General features: G+C 39.7%; 1 protein-coding gene across 1 annotated transcript in view; it reads left to right on the top strand.

The window, feature by feature from the left end:
* IGF1 (insulin like growth factor 1) overlaps positions 1–20532 on the top strand; it is a gene marked incomplete at its 5' end in the record, with an annotated part of 53672 nt that overhangs the window by 6051 nt on the left and 27089 nt on the right.

Raw genomic sequence — 20532 nt, 5'->3', positions numbered from 1 at the left:
CGAATAAGTAGCCCTCACTTATTATGCCCAAGAGGATTTCTCTTGCCTTGATAATCCATTTGTGTAGTTTCCTTTGATCCAGTTCACCAGGTGATTACCAAGCCCACAAGTGTTTTCTGTTATGTGCCAGGTTGAAGTGTCCTGTTCAACATGATATGCTCCAGGATTTCCATGCACAGTGCATGGAAACTGGATCCTCCAATGACGATGATGGTAAAATGAGAATAGAAAGAATGATTTCATCCCAAGTAACCCCATGGTACATATATATGTTCACACTGACACTTAAGAGTATTGGACAACTATGATGGAAACCAACTTCAAGGCACTGAAAGGATTCTTTTATTATTACTACAATAATCCAATTTAAGCAAATGCTTTGAAATTGAAAAGGGCACATTAATCTATGGCAACTCTTGATGTTTAGAGTATGACTTTGAAAAGGAAGGTGTTTTATAAATTGTGTATTATTATCGTCAGCGTTGTCATTGAGACTCTATGTTTCATAAGTTCTGCTTTATACAATTCTGTGGCTTATGTAAATCTTTTCCCTGATGTCGACCCTCATGCACAAAAGTATTCTTATTAACTTTCTACTCAACTGGATAATCCTGTTTGCCCAAGAGAAGTTAGCCCATTTAAATCCTTTAACTCAAAACATTGATGGACCATCTGCTCTGTGTAAGACCCTATACCAGTCATCAATGAGACCTAGAAACAAATGAGAGAGATTGACTTTGCCTTCAAAGAATTCACAGTCTAGTCACTAGTTGGGAGGTTAAAAAATGCACATAAGTATTATCAAGTGTCATAAGAGAAAAATAACTGTGGGAGATTAGATCAGAATCATTTATACTTTTCCTGAATATGTTGTCCCATTTTTGAAATCACCTAACCAGGCTTTACCCTCTTAATGGGCTCCTTGATGTGAAATACTATATTTATTTACCATTAAATCCCAGTACCTCACTCAATGCCTGGCTACTATAGTAGTGGCTCATATTTGTTGAACTGACAGGATTGAATTGAGTTGAACTGAATCCAGTTGAATGAAATGGAATTACTTGTTTGAGATCTTAGTCTTCAACACCATCAAGAATTAGGTTTATCAAGTACTTTGGACAATTCTCACCTCATATTTATGCAGCTATTTGAAAAAACTGTTACTTTTTTTAAAAAAAATGAATGCAATATATACTAACAAACTTGTGGCTGCATTCTAGTTATCCCCCAAGCTACAATGATAGTCTATTTTGTGTCTGAGCCGATTATTCTTACAGGCATTAACTGTTGTCAAGAAATTTTATTTAGTTTCATGTTTGTCCCCTGAGATTTACTGTGTGTGGAGAAGTCAGCTCTAAGCATTTACAGTCTTTGAAATCTTATTAGAACAAAGCAGTCTTTTCCACCTCCATCCCCTGTAAATTGACTCTTACTATTTTTTACCCCTATTTTCAAAGTTTTACTGTGGCTGCGCCTTGTACCTTAAGCTGCTTGAAGACCCATTTTGAAAGTATAATTTTTTTTTTTTAGTAGTGAAAGGAAGTTTTTTATCTTAGTGTGAAATTCAAACATCTGAAAGAAAACTGCCTCCATATCTATCTTTTTTGTTGGGCCAGAATGTTTAACAGGGAAAGATTTTTTTTAACCTTATTAGAAACACAACTGAATAAAATTTTCTGTCATGCTAATTTTGTATAGATTTGGCCCAGTGTTGTGAATGAGCTCATATTTCTCTACAAGCCCCAGTCCCACTAGAGCACTGTGGAAAACAACTATCTAGATTATCTTTTTTGTAAGCATCTTCCCAGCTAAATGAAACACTTCCTCTATAATTAATGCAGCTTCCCCAGACATTTTCTGAAATGAAAGTTCCAATGAAGAGCTAATTACTGATTCTTCCCTATGCATCAGAGTAAGAGAGCGTATCAGCCAGTCTTGTGTGCTCATAGTCCTATGAGAAAAATGGTGGCTTAATAGAGGTGGCACACTGAAAAACAGCTAGCTGTTATCTTACCAGATTGATGGAGCTTTCACAGAGGGTGGTTTGTTATAACCTTATTTTATGTGGAACTGCAAGAGGAAACGAGCTTCCAGTGAAATAGGAAACATTAAGTTTACTATAGACATAATTTTTGAGAGCCATTAACCATTTTAACATGTTCTTCAAGGGCTTGTGGAATTTCTCTCCTTGGAGAGAATTCAAAAATATTGATGGACAGCCAACCATCTTGGATGGTTTCAATTAACAGCAGCTAAAAGAAAGTGAGTTTCTGGGGTCCTTTTTAGTTTTAGTAGTCTATAAACAATCCCTTAAATAAATTGTATATGCTTTACCTCGGCAGTCTGGAAAAAAAACAGAGAAGTAAGTCAATTAGAAAAGAAAGTTGGTTACCCTTTCAGATCTTCCAGATTTATAGCTTTTATAAAACGTACTTCCAATGCATAGTTATTAAGAACAGATCTGAATAAACAAATGGCATTCTTTGTGTGTTAAAACATACTGCTTATATAGAGTTCATGTGAAACTTTGCCATGAATTTCATTGTTATTGATTGAAACAACCTTCCTCCATCTAGGTTATTATTATTAACTCAAGTTTCTTTCATTTGAAATATTGTGCTCAGAAAACTGCTCCCAGACCTGTCACTCATTAGTTGTAAGATTTTGGCAAACACTTAAACTTCTTGGGTTGAAATGTCCTTGTCTATAAAACAAGGAGATTTTGTTAAAGTAAATGACCTCTTCCAACTTTAACAGACTCATAGTCTAGGTTGTAATTAACAAAGATTTGGCACTACTCAAGAAAGGTGGGCCTTGGGTTTAAGTAGTGACCAAAGAATCTTTCATCTCCTTTATCTTCTTTAGATTCTGTCTGTTCCCTAAGAGAAGATTACGCCCACTTAAAGAAAAAAGAACCACATTCTTTTTGTTGTTGTTGTTTAAGTTGGTTTTCAACCCCTCAGAGAATATACACAGCTCATCTGGTCAAAGGAACACATACCTCATGAAAGAAAGTAGATTGTCATTTTCCTTTGCTGGGAAAGACCAACAGAGTCTGTCTCATCTACATTTTTCTCACTCTCTTGGACATGATGGGGACAAGTGAGGTCAGATTTTAGCTGTCCTTTATTGAATTAGAAGGAGAAAATAAGAATCTGTAGCCTTCTAAACCTTGATCAAAAGTTTTCCCCCAGCCTATTGATACTGCCTTCCAAGTAAAGCAGAGATGGTACAATTTGGGTCATTCAAAGATATAGTCACCCAATTTACTTAGCATTGCTTGAGTAGGGCTGGATTTATGCTGCACCTTGGCATTTTTTGGCTTGGTACCTCGCAGGCCACCAGCCATGCATTTGTATGACAGCTGGTCAAAGTTAGTCCAGTCATTGACTATAAAAAACTCTTCTCTTTGAAACTGATTGGCATATGTAGGGTTTGATCTTAATGCCCTGACCTCATCATTAGTGCCACTAAGCTAATAAGCCACAGATATTCTTAAGAAAAACAATATTTTTTATATTGACCCTAAGTAGTTGCTACTACTCTTTAAATATGTCTAGTGACATATTTAAGGACCAAGGAACCACTATGAAAGTGATGGTCTATGCAAAATTAGAAAATAATTTCCATTTTTATGACATTTCAATGCTCTCAAGACCATCTCATCTCGGATGGAAAATTATAAGAAGCAAAAGAGTGAAGGTTCCAACACCAAGAATATGGTCTCTATTGCCAAGAATCCAGGGTTTGAATACCACCTGTGTAGCTTACTTGGGGATGACCCTGAACAAATTACTTAACCTCTTTGTTCCTCAACTTCCTCATCTGTAACATGGGACCTGTTTAATGGAACTGATGTAAGGGTTTAAAAAGTTAATACATTAGAACATATTAACTTAGAATTTTTCTTGGCATATGGTAAGCACCATACACATGATACTTATTTGTTCTGTTCTGGGATTAGTTGCAGAGTCTGTGGCAAAGGTTGAGGTATCTGAACAGCCAATTTATTATGCACTCATTTTCTTTCCTTAGGCACAGCTTATATAATCTATTAATAGCAGAAACAGTTATATAGTAGGGTCACTAACAAGAAAAATGTCTTATGCTTGACTAGTATAGTTACTTTTTCAAAATTCAGTAGTATCAGCTCTCTCAATTTATCTATACCTCAGTCTTGGAAGGCAAGCATTGTTGCTTCCTTGGACAAATGTGAAATGCGAGACACTGAGATTTTGTCATTTACCTCACTGGATGGATCCAGAACCAAAGCTAAGGTCTCTTGTCTCCAAAAAGCATGCTCATCTGGCCATTCATAATGTATAGAGGCCCAAAGTGTTGGAGCAAAGGGAGATGCTTCCAAAATCCCAGTCCTCTTTTGAGAAATGAGGAACAAGAACCCCTGGGTGACTAGTTGACTTTGAACACTTCTTTGAAAGGAGGCAAGAGGAAGATATCCATGTAATTTCACCTTCTAGAAAATGTTAGGAAATAACAATTTCCTCAAGGTGCACAAGAAAAGTCTTCTTTGATGAAAGGCTGTTCCTGTTCAAGAGCCTTCCCAGACTGGATTATTGGACTCCACTCAGACTGAACACTATAGTTCACCTATAGGTACCAGGTTATGCAATATGATCTGGGGGAGTCCCTCCTCAGGCCAACTTCAAGTCTTCCTCTTCCTCTGCCAGCAAACCTCAACTTTTCATTTTTTGCAATTATTAGTTCTTTTGGTTCTTCTCAAATACCTACTGGAGAAGAGCTAATTATTTGGACCAAGGACCTTTTTCAGGGTGCCATGAGAGAGGGGGTAAGGGAGAGGTGGTCACAAGGCATTATCATCTTGATAGTGTTCCAGGCAGAAAGAGACTTCCCCAACTTAACCATGAAATGAGTAGTGGGAGCTGCAAAGTTGGATACCTGTGCAGGTATCACGCAACCAGTTGTTTGGGGACCATGGATATTGGAATGTCTTGTATCTTCAGTGGCTGGTAGGTTAGACATTTTGGATCCAAAAGAGAGTTTGGGTGTTCTTTGAATTCTCTGGGTCTTTGTAGACCTTGTCCAGACATCATACACCATGCCAGCATTCCTCGAGGCCTCGGTGAAGAGCCCATCTCATCCCTCTAGCAGACTTCTTTCTGATTTCACAGCCCATACAAAGAATCAGACACACTAAAAACAGGCACAAGATCTCCCAAGGAGATTTCTCATTGTTCTCAACAACAATGGACTACAAAGCCTTTGTTCTTTTTTGCAGCCAGGCATCTTTAACAACCAGGGTGGCAAAAAATAGGTTTGCACTGAGCTGCTGCCCTGGCAAAGTTCCATCCTACACCTCTGGGTGAGACATCAGCAGGCTCTGACATCATAAAGCATTACTTTTGGTTGCCTGGAAAGTTCAAATCCTCAGGCCTTATTAGCTGTTAGATGAAGGCGATGACAACCCAGCATTTTGTTTGTCTTTATCTATATGCGAGATCATGTTTAAAACATAGCAAAGAGCTGTTATTTGACATGCAATTCCTTAACTGCAGTAAGCTGTAGGCCTATTTAATGCATTGTTTAGTCTCACATTGGCTAAAGCTACTTAAAGAAGCACTTGGCAAGCTCTGGCTTTTCATTCTTGGCATAGCTGCCCCTCTTACTTTTTCACTGAACCCTGAATACCGAGAAAAACCCTTCACTTACTTTGCATCTGGCATATTGCTTTATGTAATTGGCCAGAACTTTTGCACATGGCCCTCTGCATTTGTCCTAGGGTAATTGATGGCTTTGCAATATTTGATCAGCAGCCGCATGGACACGAAGAGAAATTGTGCAACCAGAGGAAACCACACAGTCTTTCAAATTAAAACATTTTACATTAAACATTCAGCCATTCTGCAGGGATAAGAGTTTATATGCCCCCCCAAAAGTGCATGGTGAAGACCCTGGAAGACACCCAAGAACCTGATCATTGATTAAGTATCCATTTCTGTACTATCTCCCTCATAAAACTACCTCATTGTTCAAAGGAAATAACCTGGAAAACTGCTACAAGCCCTTGAAAAATAATCTAGTCAAACACCAAGAATGAAACACAGAGAGAAGTGACAGATCCAAGGTCGCACTGCTAACTAGTGGCAGAGGCAGAAGGAGATATTGTCAGTTCTGTTTTCTGATTCCAATGCAGTGTTCTGCCTTTAGTAGCAATGAAGCCTGCCTATGTCAAAGTCACCTGATATGGTAAAATGATCAGGAGGGGCCTCCAATCAAGCTCATCCAAATGAATGTAGGTTTTGGTGCCTCTCTCAATCCAATAAACTCACCTGAGACTTCAGTTAACACTTTTGTTCTGTGCTGTAGAAATTCGTACAAACTGAAGTGACTCCCTACCTGTTACCTATACTGTGCTCAAAGCCCTCAGATGTGCTTCAGGCCTTCCAAGTCCACTTCAGTTCATAACTTGGAGTGTTATTATATCTTATACTACTCTGATTCTGGTCACTCTCTCCAATGTCAACTTGGGTAAAACTGCTTTGGAATGACTTAGCAAAGCTGTGCTCCCGGAAAATCTGAAACAATCTGAACAGTTGTTGGATCAGCTTTTTTTTTTTTTTTTCGGGAGATTTCTCCGACAGCCCCAAGCCAAAAAAAATTTACACCTGATTTTTTTTTTTTTTTTTTTTGCAATCTTCCAAGCAAATATTCTTTGAATCTCTTCAGACTTCCTTCTTTCATCTGTGGTCTTTATGAGGCAGTAGAGAGGCTGTCGGAGGGGTCTTTTGAAACTTTGCAAATGTGTTAGTCACAGAGTCCGATCTGTGAGTATTGCTGGGGAGATGGTAGCACCTCTGTGCCATTTACCCTGATGAAATGGGTCTTTCATCAGAGGGAAGTGATTAAGAAAGTCTGCCCTGAGCCAATCCACACGCAGCCAATTCCTGATTATCTTTGAAACTGGGGAAAGGAGCACAGAGAGTTAGAACTCTCGATTTAAAAGATTTGGGGGCACTACCGATTTCAGCCCCCTCGCTTCTCCTTCCTCCCTATCCCCAGCCTCAGCCTCTTTGTGAGACCAAATAGCAGGCTTTTAAATCCTACTTCGTTTTCCAACTCCCCCACTTGCCTCTCCCAGCACTGCCGTTAGCAACACAGTTTCTCAATCTCAATACTATTGACATTTGAAGGCAGATCATTTCTGTTGGGGGAGGGAGGTTGTCCTGCGCTTTTTGGAAATTTAGCACCATACTTGGCTTCTACCCTCTAGATGCCAGTAGTCCCCTCCTCCCAGTCGAGACAATAATAAAAAAAAGCCTTCAGACATTGCCACATGTCTCTGGGTTTGGAGGGAGGGAAAATCACCCCTCACTGAGAACTACTGGACTAGAGAAGTCTCTGGAAGAGAAGTGACTAGGGATATGGAAAGCCATGAGTGAAACAAGCAACACAAATGAATGATCCATCACTGGTTCATCAGGAGTTTGTGGGCACTGCCCAGAGTAAGCAATGAGAAGAGTGATTGTAGTTTTGAAAGCTTTTCTCTGAAAAAATAAAAGTCTCTTCCTATAGGCTAAATAAAAGGTGTTTACAGGCCTTCCCTTTCACCTTATGGCCATGAAACTCATTTATGTTGGTAACAGGAGTAATGGGAGACAGAAATGGTACAGAGCAGAGCTGTGTGCTTAGAACTTTGCGACCATCTAGAACAAATTAAAGAGAAGCTGGTTATCTTTGTGACCTCAGCGTTTGTGGCCATTCTCTTCTTGGTCATATAATAAATCAACTCTCAATTCCTCACAAGTGAAGAAGCCTGGTTGAGAGACAGCGGCCACAATTTTTCTCCTTCGTTCTTGTGTTTTTCCTATCTCAGTATCGCCACAGTCGTTTTATTGTCCATAAGCAGTCCCACCAGAAAGCAGAAAGAGAAGATGAAAGTATTAATTTGGAAATCATAAGTTCTATGTTTGGGCCTCACCCAGCTTCCCTACTTAACAGCTTTATGACCTTAGGGCAGTCACTTAATATCCTTGGACCTTATATTCCTCGTTACTAAAATGGGTGTAAAAACATTGCACCTCGGGCTGAACTATAGAAGAGCTTTGGAAACTGAAAGGGCCATCCATATGTGTCACTATTGATGGACTGAATCAAATAGTTTGCCCTGTCCCTCTAATCACTGTCCTTAAATTAATTCGGTGGTTTGGCTTCAACCATTAATGACATTGACCCATTAGCTCAATGGTTCTGCAATAATTGCAATCTAGAAAAGTTAATTTGGCAGTGTATCTTCTCAACTTTATTAATAAAAAAGAAAAGCATGTTGGTATTCTCCTATTCATGTATCTGTTTGCATTTAGATGACCCAAGCATTAATTAGCGTATCTTCAGAATGCTCACTCATTATTACTGCTTATGTCCTCATTGGAAGGAGAAAAAGAGATGGGGCCTATCACTTTACCACACTGAGTGAACTTGCTTAAAAAGTTTGTCTCCGTGAGGTGGTTAGGTAGTCACTGAAGCATCATACACATAGGCGAAAGATTTCTATTCTCCCAAGTAAGCTCTTGGTGATTTCTGCTTAACCTCAAAAAGCAGTGTTCAGCAGAAGAAATGTACTCACTAATCAGAAAAGTATCTTTGCGCTCTCAGGTTGCCCATCTCAACTGATTCCTTATCACAGCCTGACTTAGGGGAATTGAATTTTTTTGTTTAAGCGTGGTTTTGATGAAATCAATATTGTGAGTTTTATCAGCATGTGGATCAATGACTATTTGACTCTATCCCTGAGGTTTCGCATCTAATGGTTCCCAGAGACACAACATCTGGCACAGCTAAGACACTTCTGAACCACACAATCAAATACCAGTTACTGCCGGTGGGAATTTTCATCCTTTCTATTTTGAGCTCTTTCATAAAAAGAAAGTAAATTTTAAAAATTGTCTCTGACCTCCCTAGCATCCAGTGGTGGGCACTAAAATTCCTTGACTTGATGTTGGAAAAGTTATTCCAAAAGCTATTTTCATCTACCAGTCTCCAGAATATACCCCATGACTTTCCATTTGCTACTGCCACCACTGTGAATCTGAGACTGAAGGTATAGATTTTAAGTCTATTTTATTTGAGTGTCAGCTCTTGAAACCCATTCATGGTTGCCCCAATGAAACTTCTAGATCAACAATAAGCTAATTCTAATCAACAGGGAGTTTTTAAGGGCTACCATAGGAGGCCTCACAAATGGGTTCTACCAATGAAAATTGGTTATGAAAACAATCTCCACTCAATTCCTTTATCTTATTTCATCTGAGGCATTCATACTAAAAGAAATAGGGGTAGTCAAGGGAAGGTTCTCAACAAATGGTACTACATCCCTGGCAAATAAGCCCAAGGCAGGTATAACAGATAGAGCACCAGCCCTCAGAGAACACTATGAGAATTGCTCTATTTGCCAAAGCATAATTGAATTAGAGAGCTAGAAAGAACCATATACAGCAATCTGGTCCAGTGCTCTCACTTCCCAGATGAAGAAAGCAACGTCCAGAAAAAACATGATGTGCATGAGGTCATAAAGCATGTTGCTGGAAAAGCCAGGGCCACAATTCAGTCACCTCATTCTCAGTGGGACTAAATGCACAGTGGGACACTTTAAACTCAACCTTGAAACTCACATGAAGGTAGTACTAGCAACCACAGTCCATAAACACAGAGTGAACTGCTATATCATAGTCTCTGGTGTAATCCATCAGGGTAGTCTTCGAAAGCTCAAGCTCTTAACCATTCCTAAAAGCCTTTTTTCCAGTTTCTACCAATTGAATAACATCATGAAGTCCAAATCTGATCAACCTGACTATAGGACTATGGATTTTCATAGACCTTAGTAGTTTGATGGATTGGAAGGTTTAAAAAAAGTAATGAGCTAATCATTTTTAGAGGTAATTTTAATTTGAAGTAATGTTAGCTGGTTGACATGTTTATGCATTTTGTATTGTGTGTTAATTCAAATGCTGCACAAAACAAAAGAAACTGTTGATGCATTATTTGTGTCTCCACATATTCCTGACTTGCTAGTCTTCCATTAAGGTCTTCCATGAAGAAGCTTAAATTTTCCTACGTATTGTGAGTTTTATGTTTCTTTCCATTAAAGTTTCCAGCAGTTCATAGACATATTTAGTTTGGCAGAAGGTAGTGGTGACTCATAGAAAGAAGAAATTTGAAAGCAAAGCTACTGAAAATGGATCTAATTTCTTTTTTGGGTAATTTGGGAGCAAGAGATTGATAATTTGTCTAATTTTTCCTGATTTCATCAGCTACCATACTGCCAAATATTTGTTCCATATGGATGCTTTGTTATTCCTGAAACATATAACACATTTCAGCTGCAACTATATATAATATGGTCAAAGGGTAAGACTAGTGTTGGCTCATTTTCTCATTGTTTTTGGCTGGACACCCTCAATCAATGCATATTGAATAAAAATAGAGGATCATATTGAAACCATTTTCAGCATGTTCCTTCCTATGGATCCAATTCTTTCATGGTGAGTTTGTAAAGCACAGCGAATGTCCCCCGTTACAGGGATGGTTATGTTTTTGGCATAGTCTTGACTGCTAGCTAATTGCATTAATATTATAACTCCATTCTCAGTTTGATGTAGTGATGTTTTTGGCTCTCCATAGATATTTGAGGAGCCCGGGTCTAGGGAATCACAGGAAACAACAGATACCTGTTGATTGGTGACTCCACCCATTAAGAGAGAGAACACAAAATAGTCAGGGTTGAACTTTCACTGAAGATTTGGAAAATGTTGTTGGGACCAAACGTGCTTGTGGTCGTTCACAGTATACAGGCTGACTCAACTGCATCAAGTCCCAATTCTCTCAAGTTGGTGGAGCCTGTCCTCAGAAGAAATATAGAATTGCTCCAAGGATAACCCCATGGCCTGACCTTCTGTGAACCTAAAATTGGAACTCCTAATTGCTGTGGCTGCAATTTCCAAACCCATCACTGGGGCCAGAAGCTGTGATCCAGTCTTAAGATCTTGCCAGTTTCTTTTTCAATCATTACTTTTTTTATTTTTTAAGAATAGCCAAGCAAGAGTCCTTAAAATTATTTTTCTAATTGTACCAAGTGGACAAATGTGTGTCTTATTCATGTCAAATTGTTTCCCTTGTCATGCTCAGCCAGGTTCTAATATTATTTCTTATGACTCTGAGTTGGTTAGTTTCATTAGGGTTGCTATTGGGATTTAAAAGAAATGGTTTTAAGCTAAGCTAAGGAGGTTTCTGTCACCTATTAGAAGGTGAAGGTTAAATTTGAAACTGTTTTTCAAAGAGACAGCTGACTCCCTGGGTGACAGCTTGCACTAGACCTGTTCTGGAACTCAGCACACTCCCCAGCCTGAGCCTATTAATGAAGGTCAAGTTACCTAAAGGACATGGCTTCAGAAAGACATTCTCCCACAGCAGGACAGGTACGAGGAACAGAGGTCCAGTTGTAATTTCTATTCCTTGAATGACATTTTTAAAAAGTGGGGGAGAGGACTTTGAACTTGGGAATTAAGGAATCCTGAGTTTACTCAGTGCTTTACCACTAAATAAACTTGATAAATTTGGTGATTGGTTCCATAGGTCTCAAAACCTGTGTCCACTAGAACAATTATATTAAGGTAAAGTAAGACATTCCACTTGTTTTTATAATTTTCCAGGGGGAAAGTAATACATCACAGGTATAGTTTTTACTTTTTTCCACATATGTTTTTTTAAACTTAAGTACATGCCACTTCTTGATGGTATTCAACTCTAGGATAAGGTGATATTGGACTTAGCTCGCAATTGTATATTTAATTTATTTGAATTTAATCCACAGCATTTTAATACAACAATATCCCTGACTCCTTAGCACTCTACCCATTAAAAGAATGTTGACAAGATAAGACCTTTTTTAGAACTAATGTTTACTGTTGTTGCATAGAAATCTCTAAAATCCTTTAAGAAATACAACTGGATATGTAGCTTATTGTATGTTTCTTTATTAGCATTATTTCATTACCTTTGCTCAGTGCTTTAGTACCATGTATAGAAGTAAAATTATAGCACTAACCAATTTAATTATAGCATCACTGGCTGGGTATCTGCTCTGTGCTAAGCAATGCAAGGGAGGATGAAGCCATGTCTTCACAGAGGTTTCATGATAGCATGTGGGGACCCATTAAACATCAATCATACAGCCCCAAGCTTGGGTCAGACAGGAATACTTCTCCCCTATGATATTCGAGTCCATGCCATTCACTGGGTACCTCCAGTGAAAAGACTAAATAAAGCATAACCATATCCTCTTGGAGTTAATACTCCAGAGCAGATGCCACAAAATGAGGGCAGGCCCTACTCCCAACACACCTGAATCTAGCCTACAAACATGTTTTGTTTGGTCCACTCAGAATATTTTTTAATTTTTGGAATTATAAAAAATCAAGAGATTTTAAATAAAAACAATATTAACAGCTTCTCTTTAAAAATTGGGTGACCTAGCATTGCTGGCCAGAATTCCTGAGTGGCAGGATAGGTGCTCCTCAATCTCACCACAGTGCATTCTAGGTTTTCTTTATTCATCTATATACCCATCAGGTCTAAGCATAGATTAACTCATGCTACCCCTGCCCCAGATATGTGTGATCTCGCTGGATATTAACCATACACCTTTCTCTTTTATTCAGTTCAACCCTCATGTATTGCTTTTGCATATCATGCAGGCAGTAGACTAGCCATTACTGTTTCATATGAACAAGACACAAAACTTATCTTTAAGGAATTTCATAGTTCTCCTCAAACATAACAAGTGTACAGCTCAGATAGAATTTCAAAGACAATCAAGTCCTCACAGGGAGCGAAGAATCCAACTCTGGAAAACCAAATATTCAATAATTTAGAAATGATCCAACAGTTTATTTCTTCAAGAGCAAGTGGAGTTTTTGGCCAATGACCTTGTAAAGCAGGAAAGGTCAGGTTCCCAGCCAATGCAATTGAACAAGTTACACAATCACTCGGGGTGGTTAAGACACTAGAGACCATTAGACCCCACTTTTCAAACACAGCAAGTTGTAGCACTGTAGTTTGTCTTGCACCAAGATACAGAACAGCTGTAACAAGTTCACTAGAAGATTACACGTGTCCCTTCCATTCCCATCATTATTAGGTCCTCCTCATTACTCACTAAAACTATTTTGCAACAGCCTCCTCAATGATTGCTCTGTGTCCAATACTGCTTGACACCGGCCATCCCTCCCAAGAGATTAATCTTTCTAAAGCACAGTTCTAATCACTTTATCCCTTTTCTAAACAATTTCCAGTGGCCATCCACAGCTAAGTAAATTGAATCCAAACACCCAAATTTGATGTTAAGGCATTTTATATAAGTCCTCTTTCTAACTTTACAATTGTATTTCTTCATGTTTCCCTTCAGCAAAATTCACCAACTGGCAGTCTGTAAGTCGTATCCAATCTTCAGAAGTATTTTGTTTGGCAAATATAGTGTTTTTCTAAAACTTTGAATTACCTACCAATAGTTACTAAAGTATTCTCCCCTCTAGATTGACACATGCTTTCTGCTTTACTGAAATCTCCACCACTCTCTATTAACTTACTCTGGCCCACTTGACTCCTTTATATGATTTGCTTGGTTCTGATAGGCATTTGAGTTTACAAATGCCCCTTACATATTCCAAAAGCCAGCCTAGATGACTTACTACTACATGTTTTATTTTCCTGAACTTTCCTTCTGTACTTCTTTCAAATGTCACCTTCTCTGTAAAATCTCCTACTAGGTGTCAACTTTCTTTCCTCTGAGTAGCAATTTCACAACATTTATCACCTATTCTATATTGATTTTTTGTGAGTGTTCATTCTCTATATCATCTGGTTGACTCTAAGCTCCTCGAAGATGAGGACTGCTTTATTCATCTCTGTGCTATCCCACAAATTCCCCGTACACAGTACAGTCAGTGTGTACATGGAATTAATTGTTATCCATTTTTCTTGGGCTGTCCAGGCCTAGATTAGTTCTGTGTATCCACAAGAAGGCAAGAACTCATTTGAAATGCAGACATGACTGAGACAGAAGGCCCCCGTGGACTTTTAGGCATTTCAAGTAGGGAGTGAGAAATGCCCTTTCTCAAGGAAACTACTGAGGGAATTTAGGTAAACAGAACATGATCCTTTTTCTTGGAAGCTGGCTGTGATCTTCCAATTAATTTACTATTGCATGTCTCACGAGGAACATCGGCAAACCCTTCCATATATCAACAAGTGTCAGAATAACAGGAGTCAGTTCATTCCTGGGGGCCCTGCTGAAATAGTGAGCTGAACCAGGTGGAGCTCCAGTGCCCTGGAAAGAGTGAAACAAAAAGAGGTCTGCACACTGCTTTCAAAAGTGTCCATTTCTAAAGGTACCAAATGCTCAGAAAAGAGTTCTCACTCCTGTGTGTCCTGGCAGAAGCACTGCCAACAACTTACAAGGCTATTGAGTTAAAACTCAGTGGTTCCAGAATTTGATGCAACTAAATGGATTTGGATAAAAATGACCAGTTGTTAAATATGGGCTAAAATGAATAAAGTCACTCTTCTAAAATGTAATTAAATTTGGGAGCATTTTATAGACTACTGTGTATCCAGGATATGAAGTGAGGAGACCTGAACACCTAAGGAGACTTGGCTTTTTGGGTTATAATCTGGGTGCCTTTGAGCAATTTTCTTGCTTATAAAATGGGTACAATCAGCCCTGCCCTGCAGCCTTTGTAAGTGTTAGCTATTCTAGTCCCTTGGGGTTTCCCGGCTGGAAGGGCCTTAAACAGAACCTGCCAGGGAAGGTCTTAGAGATAAAAAGGATCCCATTGAGTATGAGGTGAGATAATCCCTATGGAGTCATCACCAAATTCTCAGGGAATCAAGATCAGCTACAGGTTTCTAGCGATAACTTGAGGTTGTTCGAATTGAAGGGCACTAGGGCAGGGTACATTCTGAAGTTGCAAACAGGTTAGCCAACGTGGTATTCATGCATCTTCCTGCAGATTCCTAGTAGGACTGCGATTCCTTTTGGGGTCAGGTATGTTTCCTGTGAAAGCAAAATTAGGAGTCGCTGTACATTGGGCAGTGCTTCCCTAGTCAACCATCCTCAAGGAGGGATAAGAGGTTAATTAAATACATCGCTCGGGCAATAGAAATGATCAAGGCTGTCCCTGAAATACAGTTGCTTCAAAAAGTAGGCATTTGTTTCAGGGAAAATTTCCCACAGAGAAACATGGAACACCAACGAGAACTAAAAATAGGACTATCATTTATGTCAATTATAAATAGATTTGTTCCCTCTTGATTAGATTAATGCTAGCTGAAAGTCTGTAGTTGAACAGAAATGAGAGAAAAACTCCTGACAAAATATTATTACGTTTTAACAGTTAGAATTGACACCTTTTCCTCCCTGAGGTGTTTTCTCTGATTTTCCCCTAAATGAAGACATTTGAGTTTAGAATTCAGTTTTTAGTCTTTGACGTACATTTGTTCATATTTCATCAGTTCCTCAGGATTGCTCCTTACCTTCTTCTTTTTAAAAAAAAAAAATATTTTTTTATTGATTTCAGAAAGGAAGGGAGAGATAGAGAGAGATAGAAACATCAATGATGAGAGGCAATCATTGATTGGCTGCTCCCTGCATGCCACCTACTAGGGATCAAGCCCACAACCCAGGCATGTGCCCTTGACCGGAATCAAACCAGGACCCTTCAGTCCACAGGCTGATGCTCTAGCCACTGAGCCAAAGCAGCCAGGGCTACTCCTTACTTTCTAGATTAGAAAATACACACACACCTTTCTTTATATGGAAAAATTGACTGTCAGTGTTAAGAATTCAAAAGGGGCAAAACTTTCTCCTCAGATGCTCCCAAGATGGTCATCATATGCTATTACAAAAGCCCTTTTCTATATTTTAAATTAAACTTATCAGGGTGACACTAGTTAGTAAAAATATATTGATTTCAAGTACAATTCTATGCTATATCATTTGTATATTGCATTGTGAGCCCACCACGCAGTCAAATCTTCTTCTGTCTCCATATATTTAACTCCCTTTACCCTTTACTACCCTCACTCCCCCTTCCCTCTGGTAACCATCATAATGTTGTCTATATCTATGAGTTTTTGTTAGTTTGTTTTTCTTGTTTGTTCATTTGCTGCTTTTCACATTATATCCCACATATGAGCAAAATCATACAGTTCTTAATTTTTTCTCTCTGACTTATTTCACTTAGCATAATATTCTCAAGATCCATCCATGTTGTTGCAAATGGCAGTATTTCACCTTTCCTTATGGCTGAGTAGTATTCCATTGTATGTCTCTACCTTCTTTATCCAATCATCTAGTGAAGGACACTTTGGTTGTTTCCATGTATTAATAAAAAGGGGGGGGGGAGATATCAAGGTAAAAAAAAATTCTTTTCATGAAGGAGATTTTTTACCAAATTACCATGTACTTGTGGATCCTTAGCAAACAGCTATTAGCAGTGAGCATAATGATGGACAGGAAAGATTATGTAGAGGAAGGGCCACATCCCAGAGCTGCTGCTACTGAGCACATGTCAGATATGCAGCCATTTTCCTTTCATTCTGGAGGGAACATTACCTCAAGGGATCCCAGTTCTTCAGGTCTGATAAGCCAAATCCTTGTCCTTGTGTGCATGACTCAGCTCTCCCCAGGGCCAGGGAGAGAAATGTCAGCTCCCCATCCAAGCTGTCTAGGTCTATCTTGGGAGGAGGATTTAGAGATGAAACAGCAGGGTGCTCCCATCCTTTTCGATGGAATGCACTGGAATGTATGTCTCCCACCTGTGGGAATGAGAGACAAAAAATCTTACCAGAGTCTCCCTACCTTGCCTCATGGATGCTCTTGATTTCAGGCACCCCGGACTCGGCATTAAGAAAGAAGCTGGGGAAGGAGTGATTGGGAAGAAGGGACAGATACAATAGCAGGGGCCCTACTGGGAAATTATTCCCCCATGTTAAATGCCTTATTTTGGTCTCACTATGGGCTATTTAAAAGGAGTTTAGCTTGCCCTTGCAGGTGTAGCTCAGTGGTAGAGCATCGGCCCACATATGGAAGGACTGAGGGTTCGATTTCCAGTCAAGGGCATGTACCTGGGTTGCAGGTTCATTCCTGGCCCCTGGTCTGGGCATGTGTGGGAGGCAGACAGTTGATGTGTCTCTCTCACAATGATCTCTCTCTCTCTCTCTCTCTCTCTCTCTCTCTCTCTCTCTCTCTCTCTCTCTCCCTTTCGTCTACTCTCTAAAAATCAATGGCAAGAATGTCCTTGAGTGAGGATTAACAGCAACAAAAAAAGTTTAAAATGAGCTTATCTGTCAACTGGAAATTCACTGCCTGACCCAAAATTCGGGGAAATTTCTGGAAAAATATCAAATTAATCAGGGATTTGGAAAGCCTAGGTCCCAACACATAAAGAAATATATTGAACCGTTTTAAAGATATAAAATTCTTAGAACTGTTGGACAGGTTTCTGTGCATGACCTCTCTCTTCCAAATGGCATTGCTCAACATCCAGCTCCCATCCGAAGGCTGACTTCATGCTGTTGTGCAACTCACAGCCATCGAATGTCACTTTGCCACAGCACTGGCTGTGCATTCAACTACCAAGAAGCTGGGCAGCTTTAGATTTTGAGTCAGAAGTTCTGAGCAGGATCGTCCCAGTGAAACCTGAGCCCTTGGTACTTCTAAAAAAGTCAAGATACATTTGGATCTTGCAAATCGAGAATGTCAGAGCCAATATTTCCTCCTTTAATTAAAACTCAGGAATGGCACTGTGGGTCCTCCCTTCCTTTCCTGCCCTTCCCCCATACCCCCAGCTCAGATTCTCCAGGCTTGCGAGCTGAGTGGGAAAGAAGTCTGTTTAGTCCCAAACTTTTCTGCCAAGTACTGCATCAATGGTGGACCCTGACACAGTGAGATGTGGAAACATGAGCCTGAGATCCCCAATTTGTTCCCAGACTGATAGGTAAACACAGACTAGGAAAGGCTTCTTCCCACTCATCCTCCAGTTCCCAATCAAATATTTGAGGTTCTAGCCAACAGCCCAACTCTACATCCAATGTTGGCTACTGACTCGATTGACCCCTTGGTGGGAAATCTTCCATCCACATTGGATCACTCCTCTGGCTCAATCTATAAAACGATTTTCAAAACAGCCTGTCCCAGAATATTCTTGGGACCTTCATGAAGAGGTCTGAGTCCTGGCATATCACAAAGATGGCAATGGCCATTAGATCTGGTTAAGTGAAACACTAGCACACACAGTGAGCCAGCTTTATCTTGCTCCTTCTGTGTTGCTGTCATATTTCAGTGAAATCTAGAAATAACAGAAGGATGACTCTTCTCTGCCCACTCCCGCCCGCCCCCCCCCCCCCACCTCCGGTGCATGCACTCCCCTCCAGGGAGAAGGAAGGGAAACTGTGACATTCCTCAGACCTCATGAATCACCCCAGAGGTTGGTAGTAGCCTTGGTTAATAGCAAGGTTCAGAAAGGCAGCTTCCAAAAATTTGCCATGATGCCTATTAAGTGTAATAAGGTTATTCACATTTGTTGGGAAGTCATCTGGTGTTTAAGGTAAGCTTTGAATAGATAGGATTTTGATAGATGGAGAGATTTTGGGTGGCGAAAAAAATGGAAAAGCACATGGGCAGCAGAGAATAGGATACGTGGACATGTGCATGAGCCAGCCAGCCAGGTGTTTGGGTGCAATGCTAGTGACAGTAGTACAAGATAAACCCAAAGACAGAGGTTAGAACAACGTTTGCATTAAAGTATAATGATAGCAGGCACTTTCTGAGCTCTTATTACAGGCATGGTATGTATTAACTCTTAATCCTCATGACAAACCTTTAAAGTGGGTGCAATCATTATCCTCACTTTACAAGTGAAGCCACACAGAAGTACATAATATGCATAAAGGAACATAGCTCCTAAGTGATACAAACCAGGGTTTTAACTCAAGCTGCTGAGTCCAGTGCCCATGGTCCCTGACCACCTATTCAACACACTGCCCATAGCAAGCCTTTATTTTGCCATCCCCTCTTCTCTAGCTGTGGAAATACTGGGTAATATCTAAGACCAAGCTTATATATTCCTTCTTTAGTGAGATTTCATCCATCTCCATCAGTAAGAACTTATCTTTCCCTAATACAGACTTTTCTTTATTTGTACCTATAGCAGTGTTTCCAATCTTGTATTAGACTTAAGTATGTGCTCATTTGCAAACTTCTTCCGTCCATAATAGACATCACATTCCCTTTTACATCCTCAGATATTGGAACTGTACTTTGCATGTGGTAAGTGTTCAAATTAGCATTGCCTCAATTGTATTGAATAACAGAATCCACTGGTTGAAGCCTGAGGAAATGTGCCCTAAACCCACCACACCCCTTTAAGACCCTCTTTCCTAAACTAAAACAAAAAAACCCTAAGAAATCTTGAGCCCCACAAGGAATTCTCCCACTCTCTAAAACCTGCAACCCATAAAAAAGTTTATAAAAGCCCAGTGTAGATAATCCCAGGCCACAGACCAAGAACATCATTTCAGGTTTAGCCCTGCTTGCCTGCAAAAGAATGCTAATGGTAACAGTGCTTCTAAAGGCAAAGACATAGCCACACAGGGGTGAAGTACAGCACCAGGCACAGTGGGGTTCCAGGGTTTCTAAAAAGGCTTCCTTTATTCTGATAAAGTTCTCAGCTTCTCAACCCTCAAATACCACCTTCCTGTGGGAGACACAGAAACACCCAATTTAATTAAAGCCTTTCTCTTTCACATTGAAGTCACAAGTTTTCATGGGGTGCAACGTGTTGCTAACCCAGCAGTTTCCAGACTAGGCTGCTCAGCGAGGCAGGTGCTGTTCTCTCTTTAGGGCCCATGTCCTCAAGTTGCTTTGCTGTTTAAATATCTCTTAGAAAATCTCTAAGAAAGATAAGCTTTCAGAAAATCTGCTCTGGTGGATTCCAGCCCAAGCTCTCTCTATTTTACCCTACTCCTTTTGGCCTGGAAGATTCTTTTGTCCCATAGGTGAGGTTAGCCAGTAGGAAGAGAATGCCTTGTCTTTTTTTTTTTTTTAAGTATACTTTTAATGTTTGACATTACTTATCTCCAAGCTCAGAAAGTCAATAACAACAATAAGCACAGGACTATACCTTGCAGAAGGATGTCAAATACTTGTAATATCTGAAGTGGCCTACAATTATCTAATCAGCAAGACCAGTAATTAGACGGATTGACCATTATAGAACCACAAAGTTGAGTTCTAAAATATGATGAGTGAATACACAGCTATTTACTGAGCATTTATTACATGACAGGCTCTGTACCTTGTGCTGGCAATATTGAATTGAACCAAACTGACAGGGTTCCTGCCTGAGGTGCTTAGATTCAGCCAGAAAGGTACAGATGGCTAAGAGAGAACAAGGAATGGTAAGATCTCGTGCCCTGGGATCATCTGGGAGAACTAAA

This window comes from Myotis nattereri (assembly GCF_964212035.1).
Source record: "Myotis nattereri genome assembly, chromosome: 2".
Classification (NCBI taxonomy): Eukaryota; Metazoa; Chordata; class Mammalia; order Chiroptera; family Vespertilionidae; genus Myotis; species Myotis nattereri.
This window is presented reverse-complemented; position numbering and strand designations above follow the sequence as displayed.